Raw genomic sequence first — 12,931 nt, forward strand, 5'->3', positions numbered from 1 at the left:
TAAGAAAAACACAGTTCTCATGCTGTGAAACTGTTAAAGAAACACCAAGCCTTTTCAGTGCTGCTGAGTAGATTTTTAATCTGGAGGTTCACTTTAAACCATACATTCCAGTATGCATAAGGAGTGCATTACCAGTATGAGGTATCCTGCATTCCCTGATGATTGGTCAGTGACTCAACACTCCCAGGACCATCGGGTCAGTGAATGCAGGGGCATCAGGGCCGAAGGCAGAGAAGGAAGTAGCTATAATGCTCAAATACTATCCCACAGCAGGATAATGCATGGGTGACAAGGGAACCAGAGGAGCCATGAGGACTGCCTAACACTGTGACCATCATGAAGAAACCAGGATAGTTGAGAGCTATGTTACACCATAAATACATGAGCAGATCCACTAGTAAGGCCGAGGCGACCCAGCAGGAAAGCTCATAGAGAAATTCCTCTAACATGATTGGCTGGGCAGCACACTCTCCAACCTTTAGGTGTCAAATAGGTTGTAGTGATAACACGCCCACACATTTTGGCCAATTAGAGCGTTTCAAGTTGTAGAGGGTGCTGTGATGGGAGAACTGCTCACTATGAGGTTTATCGATGGGTCACCTAAAACATATTAGCAGAACTGGAGCTTCCATAGCGGCAAAGGGGATAATTATTTCAGGTCCCCAGAGCCTGTGGGCCCCGCCCAAGTGCTACCCTCCAGCTATGGTGACCTATGAGAGCGAGGCTGCTATGTACATAGGATAAGCAAAAGGTGAATAAAGGAAACCCCCAAAATACTTTTTAGGGGACACATGTTGGACACCTAATGATATTGTGTGATGAAGAAAGGTAGGGGGATTGGATCAGGCTTGGCAGATGGCTCAGGGGCCCTGATGTTGATTAGTTTGCAAGCCCCCCCCCCCCTCCCCCCAAGGTACTTTTGCTCCAGGGCCCCATTGTGGCTACAACCAGCCCTGCATACTAGTGCTCATATCTCTGTCCAACCGTTTACAGTATAATCTCATTATAATAAACTCTGACATAGAACATTCTGGTATAGTAAACTACCTGTCCAGGTCCCGGCCAATCTCCATGAGAGCAACATCTGGTCTAGTAAACTGTGACATAATAAAACTTCTGTGATAGTAAACATAGTTTTTTGGCCCCTACATGACGCTGATTCTCGATATAATAAACAGTGGGTGGGGCATGCATCATATGTCTGTGTGAAACCCATGGGCTGTTGCAAGGGAGTTGATGCCAATTGACATTTGTAAGACGAGAAGAATGGCATTGGAGCTGGATATACTGTACTGTACAATGAAACAGCCTGGAGAGAATGAGGAATAATGTGAACGTAAACAAAAAGGAGCCAGCGTTACCACTTCCACTTTGCAATAAATGATAAAAGTATCATCACAGTCCTCACATGGAATTGTACACACTCCTGGGTATCTCTTTCCTTGCTAGCGATGAAGCTCCTGGTAGCATGCGGAGCACAGAACAGGCTACTTTCACTTGTAGTGCAGATCAGAGCGAGCCTACTTACTGGAAAACAAAGAGTGGAGAGTGGTAAGTCCCTCCTGTGGTGGTTAAGGAGCCACTTGCATTTAAGATGTGAGTGGCTTATGATTGGCTGCATTTTGAAGAGAGGCGTCATGATTAGCTCAAGTGTGAGCAGAAGGTTTTGCAGGACAAGTGTTGCACAGAGGTATCCGAGTCACTCACAGGAAGCGGCTGACTCTTTTCACTGACGGCTGCAATTTTTAAGGATCCCTGGATACTGTACCAGCAATTTGTGCAGCCTGGCTATGCAGCCCTTAGGTATACTTAACCTTGTAGTCCACTAAATGTGCAAGTGCTTGTACTGTACCTCCAATGGGAGGACAGAGTAGGTTATTTGCTGCAGAGAATGTACCAGGGCATGCTGGGCCATTTCTAGGACAATTTCCGATATAGTAATCCACCTCTCCCGGTCCCGAGGAGTTTACTATAACGAGATTATTCTGTAGGGAATGCCAAATCAACATAATGCATTCAATCCTTCTCAGCATTATACATTAAATGCTTCAGACTCCACTGTCTGACCTTTTCTTCATGGCAAGAAATTCCATGAGTTTCCTGCTCCTGTGACACTAAATGTATCAATTGTTTGTGCTGCCACACCACATGCCATGGGCATAATTGCTTGATACTGTATCTCCCTCTACACCTGATCATTCAATAAGCAAAAAAATATGATTCCATATACAGTAGGTTGTATGAAAAATGTACATTTGATCAGTATAAAGTGGGTTCATTTTGATCAGACTGGTTTTTTTTTGTCAATTGAAAGTGAATATTGGCTAAAACATACAAGGCATTAGAGTGTAAGCTCTTCTGGTGCAGAGATCGGCGCTAGTCTACCTGAGGGAACCCACCAGGAACTTCATAGATCAATTGTCGCTCGATGATCTTTACAATTTGGTCACGTCTACAAAATTGTAAGAAATAGGGGGACCCAGTGGGAAACACTATCAATAAAATTGCACACCAGAACCCTCGTCTGACCGCTTGTCTTCGGGCACACATCTTTACTAAACCTATTCAATTTGTGGCGTGGATAGTGTTTCCTGCTGTGTCCCCCTATTTCTTACAAATTAGTATTTGCAACCAGATTGCTGTGAGCAGTAAGTAGCCTCAACTAGACTAGTGCCCAGAGATCTCTCTGTTCAGTGCAGTAGAATATGCTGGTGCTGTATTTCTATATATGCATGCAGCACCATATATACAGTTCTGTTACCTCCTCGTCTGCTGCCAGTTCTAGCAATGGCTCCTCTCTACTTCCTGAATTCTGTAAATTCCTGTGTGAATGGCCCCACCCCTTCTTCCTCTCTGTGCGTTCAAACTAGAAATACATAAGGTCACCATCTAGTGGAGAGTAGAAGAATTGCAGCCTTGATTTCACTGCCTTGTTGTGCTAAACGCACTAAGTAGTGTACTGTTATTTCTTTTGATATATGTAAATTTACACTACTATTAAGGGGCCCATACACACTGGTCGATTTCAGCTATTGATCGATCGATTCTATAGAATCGATTGATCGATCAGAAATCGATTCTATCAAATTCCCCATTCAATCGATTTGCAGCCAATTTCGATCGATTTGATATATCTGACAGGATGGAAAATCTAGGTCAATCTGCTGCTGGCAGCAGATTGATGGCCCATAGAGTTGCATTGGATCTATAATGGTCCAATAATATATTTAGATCGATTTCCATATTTCATTCTGAAATCTATTCCTAGTGTGTGGCACACATCAGATAGATTCCTGCCAGATTGGACTTGACAGGCATCCGCCAGAAATCTGATGATGGTTGAAGTGTATGTCCACCTTTAGGTCTGTCATTTACCGCATTTTACCGCAACTTTAGAAATGGTTTTCTCCAAAATTACAAGGTCCTCTCTAATTTTTTTTCCTCATGTCCCCCCTGTCCTCCTTAAAGAAAACATCCAAGGTTAAAAAAAATAAAATAAAGATCCACTTACCTGGGGCTTCCTCCAGCCCCTTGCAGCCGTCCTGTGCCCTCGCCGCAGCTCCGGTGGCTCCTGGTCTCCTGCGCAGTACCGTCCTTTTGACGTCAGCGAGCCCATGTGACCAGCACCGTGGAATGCAGCAGCAGCCGACCCGGAACCCGACCTGGCGAAGTTGGCCTTGCCAGCGCAGGAGACCGGGAGCCACCGGAGCTGCGGCGAGGGCACAGGGCGGCTGCAAGGGGCTGGAGGAAGCCCCAGGTAAGTGGATCTTTATTTTTTTTTCTTATACCTTGGACCTTTACTTTAAAGGACCAGTATCACGAAAATCATCAAATTTAAAATACATGTAAACATAGACAAATAAGTAGTACATTTCTTCCAGAGTAAAATGAACCATAAATTACTTTTCTCCTATGTTGCTGTCACTTACAGTAGGTAGTAGAAATCTGACATTACCGATAAGTTTTTGACTAGCCCATCTCCCCATAGGGGATTCTCAGGGTTTTATTTTCAAAAGCACTTAGTGAATGGCAGTTGCTCTGTCCAACTGCCAAAAAAAATGTGCAGCAAGCAGGAAAGCTGGCCAGTATCTTTGTATAAATCCTTTTCAGGGAATATCTTTATAAAGAATAAGAGCCTTGCTAAAAATCCCCCATGAAGAGATGGACTAGTCTAAAACCTGTCAGTTCTGACAGATTTCTACTGCCTATTGTAAGTGACAGCAACACAGGAGAAAAGTAATTTATGGCTCATTTTACTTTGGAAGAAAAATACTTCTTATTTGTATGTGTTTACATGTATTTTAAATGTTACAATTTTTCATGATAGTGGTCCTTTAACATACCCTGCAAATTTGGTGTTTCCAGCACATATGGGGACTTTGCTATTAACCACTAAATTTGATGGTCAATGATTTTAATTTAAAAAAAAAGCGAATGCAAATTTTTGACAAAAAAAATGTGAACGGCAAACAGTTTGCCAGGAACAATCCGCCGGCGAACTGTTTGGGCCATCCCTACTTGGGATCAGATGGTGTTAAAAGCATTAGATGCAGTATTCAGTGTTGCCAACCGCCCGTAAATTTACGGGCAGTCCGTAATTTTTTATGCAAATTAAGCTGCCCGTGAATTCCGTAAGGAATTCAGCAGCGTCCGTAAAAGGGCGGCCGATTGGCCGCCCGCTCTGTTTCAGGAGGACAGCGGCGCAGTGGAGGAAGAGCTGTTGGCAGCGGTGGAGAAGGGGGCAATCTCCCCCCCCTTCTCTCACCTTTAGTGCTCTCCCTCCCTCGCTGACTGTCCCCTCCTGATCTGTGCGGACTCGGAGTGGCGCTTGGCAGCGGGCGGGACTTACCTTCCGTCTCGCTCCTGCGCCGGAAGTTCTGCTGCTCTGGTCTGGACCAGACCGGAGTAGCGGCAGATCATCCCGCGCTGGCGACGAGAGAAGACGCAGGTAAGTTCCACTCACTGCCGCCTGCCACTGCGCTACATCTACTGGGGACATATACCTCTGGCTACATCTACTGGGCACATATACATCTGGCTACATCTACTGGGGACATATACCTCTGGCTACATCTACTGGGCACATATATACCTCTGGCTACATCTACTGGGCACATATACATCTGGCTACATCTACTGGGCACATATAACCCTGGCTACATCTACTGGGCACATATACCTCTGGCTACATCTACTGGGCACATATACATCTGGCTACATCTACTGGGCACATATACATCTGGCTACATCTACTGGGCACATATACCCCCTGGCTACATCTACTAGGCACATATACCTCTGGCTACATCTACTGGGCACATATACATCTGGCTACATCTACTGGGCACATATACCCCCTGGCTACATCTACTGGGCACATATACCTCTGGCTACATCTACTGGGCACATATATACCTCTGGCTACATCTACTGGGCACATATAACCCTGGCTACATCTACTGGGCACATATAACCCTGGCTACATCTACTGGGCACATATACCTCTGGCTACATCTACTGGGCACATATACATCTGGCTACATCTACTGGGCACATATACCCCCTGGCTACATCTACTGGGCACATATACCTCTGGCTACATCTACTGGGCACATATACCCCCTGGCTACATCTACTGGGCACATATAACCCTGGCTACATCTACTGGGCACATATAACCCTGGCTACATCTACTGGGCACATATACCTCTGGCTACATCTACTGGGCACATATACCTCTGGCTACATCTACTGGGCACATATAACCCCTGGCTACATCTACTGGGCACATATACATCTGGCTACATCTACTGGGCACATATAACCCTGGCTACATCTACTGGGCACATATACATCTGGCTACATCTACTGGGCACATATACCCCCTGGCTACATCTACTGGGCACATATACCTCTGGCTACATCTACTGGGCACATATACATCTGGCTACATCTACTGGGCACATATAACCCTGGCTACATCTACTGGGCACATATAACCCTGGCTACATCTACTGGGCACATATACCTCTGGCTACATCTACTGGGCACATATAACCCTGGCTACATCTACTGGGCACATATACCTCTGGCTACATCTACTGGGCACATATACCTCTGGCTACATCTACTGGGCACATATACCTCTGGCTACATCTACTGGGCACATATACATCTGGCTACATCTACTGGGGACATATACATCTGGCTACATCTACTGGGCACATATAACCCTGGCTACATCTACTGGGCACATATAACCCTGGCTACATCTACTGGGCACATATAACCCTGGCTACATCTACTGGGCACATATACATCTGGCTACATCTACTGGGCACATATACCTCTGGCTACATCTACTGGGCACATATACCTCTGGCTACATCTACTGGGCACATATATACCTCTGGCTACATCTACTGGGCACATATAACCCTGGCTACATCTACTGGGCACATATAACCCTGGCTACATCTACTGGGCACATATAACCCTGGCTACATCTACTGGGCACATATACCTCTGGCTACATCTACTGGGCACATATAACCCCTGGCTACATATACTGGGGACACATACCCCCTGGCTACATCTACTGGGCACATATACCTCTGGCTACATCTACTGGGCACATATACCCCCTGGCTACATCTACTGGGCACATATACCTCTGGCTACATCTACTGGGCACATATACATCTGGCTACATCTACTGGGCACATATACCCCCTGGCTACATCTACTGGGCACATATACCTCTGGCTACATCTACTGGGCACATATACATCTGGCTACATCTACTGGGCACATATACATCTGGCTACATCTACTGGGCACATATAACCCTGGCTACATCTACTGGGCACATATAACCCTGGCTACATCTACTGGGCACATATACCTCTGGCTACATCTACTGGGCACATATACATCTGGCTACATCTACTGGGCACATATACCCCCTGGCTACATCTACTGGGCACATATAACCCTGGCTACATCTACTGGGCACATATAACCCTGGCTACATCTACTGGGCACATATACCTCTGGCTACATCTACTGGGCACATATAACCCCTGGCTACATCTACTGGGCACATATACATCTGGCTACATCTACTGGGCACATATAACCCTGGCTACATCTACTGGGCACATATAACCCTGGCTACATCTACTGGGCACATATACATCTGGCTACATCTACTGGGCACATATACCCCCTGGCTACATCTACTGGGCACATATACCTCTGGCTACATCTACTGGGCACATATACATCTGGCTACATCTACTGGGCACATATAACCCTGGCTACATCTACTGGGCACATATAACCCTGGCTACATCTACTGGGCACATATAACCCTGGCTACATCTACTGGGCACATATACCTCTGGCTACATCTACTGGGCACATATACCTCTGGCTACATCTACTGGGCACATATACCTCTGGCTACATCTACTGGGCACATATATACCTCTGGCTACATCTACTGGGCACATATAACCCTGGCTACATCTACTGGGCACATATAACCCTGGCTACATCTACTGGGCACATATAACCCTGGCTACATCTACTGGGCACATATACCTCTGGCTACATCTACTGGGCACATATAACCCCTGGCTACATATACTGGGGACACATACCCCCTGGCTACATCTACTGGGCACATATACCTCTGGCTACATCTACTGGGCACATATACCCCCTGGCTACATCTACTGGGCACATATAACCCTGGCTACATCTACTGGGCACATATAACCCTGGCTACATCTACTGGGCACATATACATCTGGCTACATCTACTGGGCACATATACATCTGGCTACATCTACTGGGCACATATACCCCCTGGCTACATCTACTGGGCACATATACCTCTGGCTACATCTACTGGGCACATATACATCTGGCTACATCTACTGGGCACATATACCCCCTGGCTACATCTACTGGGCACATATACCTCTGGCTACATCTACTGGGCACATATAACCCTGGCTACATCTACTGGGCACATATACCTCTGGCTACATCTACTGGGCACATATACCTCTGGCTACATCTACTGGGCACATATAACCCTGGCTACATCTACTGGGCACATATAACCCTGGCTACATCAACTGGGCACATATACATCTGGCTACATCTACTGGGCACATATACATCTGGCTACATCTACTGGGCACATATACCTCTGGCTACATCTACTGGGCACATATACATCTGGCTACATCTACTGGGCACATATACCCCCTGGCTACATCTACTGGGCACATATACCTCTGGCTACATCTACTGGGCACATATACATCTGGCTACATCTACTGGGCACATATAACCCTGGCTACATCTACTGGGCACATATAACCCTGGCTACATCTACTGGGCACATATACCTCTGGCTACATCTACTGGGCACATATACCTCTGGCTACATCTACTGGGCACATATAACCCTGGCTACATCTACTGGGCACATATAACCCTGGCTACATCAACTGGGCACATATACATCTGGCTACATCTACTGGGCACATATACATCTGGCTACATCTACTGGGCACATATACCTCTGGCTACATCTACTGGGCACATATACATCTGGCTACATCTACTGGGCACATATACCCCCTGGCTACATCTACTGGGCACATATACCTCTGGCTACATCTACTGGGCACATATACATCTGGCTACATCTACTGGGCACATATACCCCCTGGCTACATCTACTGGGCACATATACCTCTGGCTACATCTACTGGGCACATATACCTTTGGCTACATCTACTGGGCACATATAACCCTGGCTACATCTACTGGGCACATATACCTCTGGCTACATCTACTGGGCACATATACCTCTGGCTACATCTACTGGGCACATATAACCCTGGCTACATCTACTGGGCACATATACCTCTGGCTACATCTACTGGGCACATATAACCCTGGCTACATCTACTGGGCACATATAACCCTGGCTACATCTACTGGGCACATATAACCCTGGCTACATCTACTGGGCACATATAACCCTGGCTACATCTACTGGGCACATATAACCCTGGCTACATCTACTGGGCACATATAACCCTGGCTACATCTACTGGGCACATATACCTCTGGCTACATCTACTGGGCACATATACCTCTGGCTACATCTACTGGGCACATATAACCCTGGATACATCTACTGGGCACATATACCTCTGGCTACATCTACTGGGCACATATAACCCTGGCTACATCTACTGGGCACATATACCTCTGGCTACATCTACTGGGCACATATACCTCTGGCTACATCTACTGGGCACATATAACCCTGGATACATCTACTGGGCACATATACCTCTGGCTACATCTACTGGGCACATATAACCCTGGCTACATCTACTGGGCACATATACCTCTGGCTACATCTACTGGGCACATATAACCCTGGCTACATCTACTGGGCACATATAACCCTGGCTACATCTACTGGGCACATATAACCCTGGCTACATCTACTGGGCACATATAACCCTGGCTACATCTACTGGGCACATATAACCCTGGCTACATCTACTGGGCACATATAACCCTGGCTACATCTACTGGGCACATATAACCCTGGCTACATCTACTGGGCACATATACCTCTGGCTACATCTACTGGGCACATATACCTCTGGCTACATCTACTGGGCACATATAACCCTGGCTACATCTACTGGGCACATATACCTCTGGCTACATCTACTGGGCACATATAACCCTGGCTACATCTACTGGGCACATATACCTCTGGCTACATCTACATGGGCACATATAACCCTGGCTACATCTACTGGGCACATATAACCCTGGCTACATCTACTGGGCACATATAACCCTGGCTACATATACTGGGCACATATACCCCTGCCTACATATACTGGGGACATATACCTCTGGCTACATATACTGGGCACATATATCTGCTGGCTACATATACTGAGGACACTGGCTGTTTGCCATTATGTGCATTTACTGGTGAAAAGCTGTCTCTTATTATGTGCATTTACTGGTGAAATGCTGTCTCTTATGTGCATTTACTGGTGCAAAGATGTCTCTTATTATGTGCATTTACTGGTGAAAAGCTGTCTCTTATGTTCATTTACTGGTGAAAAGCTGTCTCTCATTACGTGCATTTACTGGTGAAAAGCTGTCTCTCATTACGTGCATTTACTGGTGAAAAGCTGTCTCTCATTACGTGCATTCACTGGTGAAAAGCTGTCTGTCATTACGTGCATTTACTGGTGAAAGGCGGTCTCTTATGTGCATTTACTGGTGAAAAGCTGTCTGTCATTACGTGCATTTACTGGTGAAACGCTGTCTCTCATTATGTGTATTTACTTGCCATGCCCACTTTAGTCGCCGCAAATTTCCTCGAACATGTTGCCCCCTACCCATTTGACTGCCCCCTCATATGTGCCAGTCTAGAACCGGCCCTGTACCCCTGCCTACATATACTGGGCACATATACCCCTGGCTACCTGTTCTGGGGACATCTATACCCCTGGCCACCTATTCTGGGGACACCTATATTTTTGGGGAACCACTGCTGTCAGATTAAATGTATTTTGGGGAACTGCTGTCAGATTATGTGTATGTTGGGGGAATCGCTGCTGCCAGATTACATCTATTTTTTGGGAACCACTGCCATATTATCTGTATTTTGGAAGAACCTCTGCCAGATTACGTGGATTTTTGGTGAAATGCTGTAAGATTACATGTATTTTGGGGGAAGGGGGGGAAACACTATGGCAGAGCTCAAACTTCCCTGGCAGACCTTTCACAGCAATATTAAAATCATGTATATTTGGCTACACCCATGACCACGCCCACATTCTGTTGCGTGGCCACGCCCATTTTTTCGGCGCGCCGCAGGGGGTTTTGTCAGTAAAAAAAATCTTTTGTCAGTACATTTTTAGGTATTTGTCAGTAAAAAATAACGTGAAAGGTTGGCAACACTGGCAGTATTGCACACTGAGCAGGGAGGAACTGCAGAGTTGCAGTGCTGAATTTGAAGGAGGAGGATCTGCTTTTTGCTGGAAAGGAAACGCTCATACTACTTTGCCATCACTCACACTTTACTAGCAAGATTGATACAATAATCCTAACATTTGTAAAGCGCTTTTCTCCTGTTGTACTCAAAGCGCTCAAGAGCTACAGCCACTAAGGGCGCACTGAAGGGGCCACCCTGCAGTGTTAGGAAGTCTTGCCCAAGGACTTCTTACTGAATAGGTACTGACCCTAACCAGGATTCAAACCCTGGTCTCCCATGTCAAAGGCGGTGCCCTTAAATTCTAAAAACTAAAAATCTACTCAGCAGCACTGAAAAGGTTTGGTGTTTCTTTAACAGTTTCACAGCATCAGAACTTTGTTTTTCTTACACAAGCATCATTTTTAGCTGCACAGAAGAAAACTGCCCAGGCATTTTTCCCCTGATGCTGTGCAAAGCATGATGGGATTTCAGATGTTGTTGTTGTTCTCCTTCTGCTGTTTTGGTGCAAAATTATTATTATTTTTTTTTTATTTTAAATTTGAGATTTGAAGCGTAGCGCGTGCAGCTGGGAGGGGTGATCAGGACACAGGACAGTTGGAACTGTGTCTCATGCTCTCTGTCACCTCCTTTCAAGCAAAAAGATGGCTGCCTCCATGAAATCACAAACGTTTGCCTGTTCTTTTAAAACAGGGTGGGTAAGAGATTATTTTACCCATTTATTTTAATCAACATAACTAATGTAACTTAATGACAGTATGTTTGTTGAGGCTGAAGCTCCCCTTTAAACAGTACTCTATCCAGCCATTTGTTATGGAACAACTTTAAGGCAAGTTACACACCAGGACGTTGCATTTAGGAGACGTTATAGGGCACATAACGTGCCCCTAACGCAACGCCTGGTGCTCTCTGGTGTGGACGTCAGAGTGAGCCGCGTAGTGCAGCTCACTCTGGCGTCCGTGATGCCGTGAGGCGTACTCTTGGACGCATGCGGCATCACGTGGTCCCACCCGGCCAATCGTCGCACAGAGTGGCCGCTCCAGGAAGTAAACACTGCACGTCACTGAGTGCAGTGAATATTAATTAGCCATGTGCCCGGCCGCTCTCCCCTCCTCCCCAAAATGACTGAGCATGTGCAAACAGTCTAACGTGGCTTAGCCGCGCAGAACGCACAGCATGCAGCACTTTGCTGCGTTACAATGTAACGCAACGTGGGCAGTGTGAACAAGCCCATTGATTTTTCATTACTGTGAGGTGGGGCTGCGTTACAGGCTGCACTAACGTGCGCCTGAAACATCTTAGTGTGTAAGCAGCCTAAAGGAAAACCAAGGAGTATAGCCTCAGGCCAATTTCACAATTGTAACCAGCGTTGCGGTGTAATGATAGCATTGCACCACAAAGCTAAAAAAATTAGCCTTCAGGGATTACCGCAAAAATGCATGGTAGTCTCCCTTCTGCTTGCAATCCAAGCAGGAAGTGATGCTCTCTAGCGCTCACTTCCTGTGGCCGACAGTAGAATTGCGCGGAAGTGTATTTTCAAAATACACTTCCGCACATACAAATACGTGTGGCATACAGCTTTAAAATATGCACAGTGCCATAGACTTACATGACTCCCGGTCACCGCATGTCCCCGCGCACGCTGGACATCAATGCGCGCGGATTCTCTAGCGTCAGCCGAGCAACAAAATAAGGACTTTCAGCGCATCGTAATGCACCACATCAGGTATGAAATGCCCCATAGACTGTCATTGGTGTAGCGTTACACTGCAGTAAAACAGAGTAACACACACACCAGTGTGATGAGGGCTTCAGGGAAACACAGGCCATCTTTCAAACGGCTCCATCTGCTGGTAATTTCGTCTGATATGG

General features: G+C 46.2%; 1 protein-coding gene across 3 annotated transcripts in view; it reads right to left on the reverse strand.

Annotated features, from left to right (window-relative positions):
• LOC137534763 (gastrula zinc finger protein XlCGF57.1-like) overlaps positions 1–2,804 on the reverse strand; it is a 37,269-nt gene extending 34,465 nt beyond the window's left edge. For all 3 annotated transcript variants that reach the window (XM_068256399.1, XM_068256396.1, XM_068256397.1), the window contains exon 1: positions 2,762–2,804. The gene's annotated coding sequence lies outside the window, so the exon portion shown is untranslated. The remainder of the gene's footprint in view (positions 1–2,761) is intronic.
• Positions 2,805–12,931: the final 10,127 nt, after the last annotated feature.

The sequence above is a fragment of the Hyperolius riggenbachi genome, chromosome 10 (assembly GCF_040937935.1).
Source record: "Hyperolius riggenbachi isolate aHypRig1 chromosome 10, aHypRig1.pri, whole genome shotgun sequence".
Lineage (NCBI taxonomy): Eukaryota > Metazoa > Chordata > Amphibia > Anura > Hyperoliidae > Hyperolius > Hyperolius riggenbachi.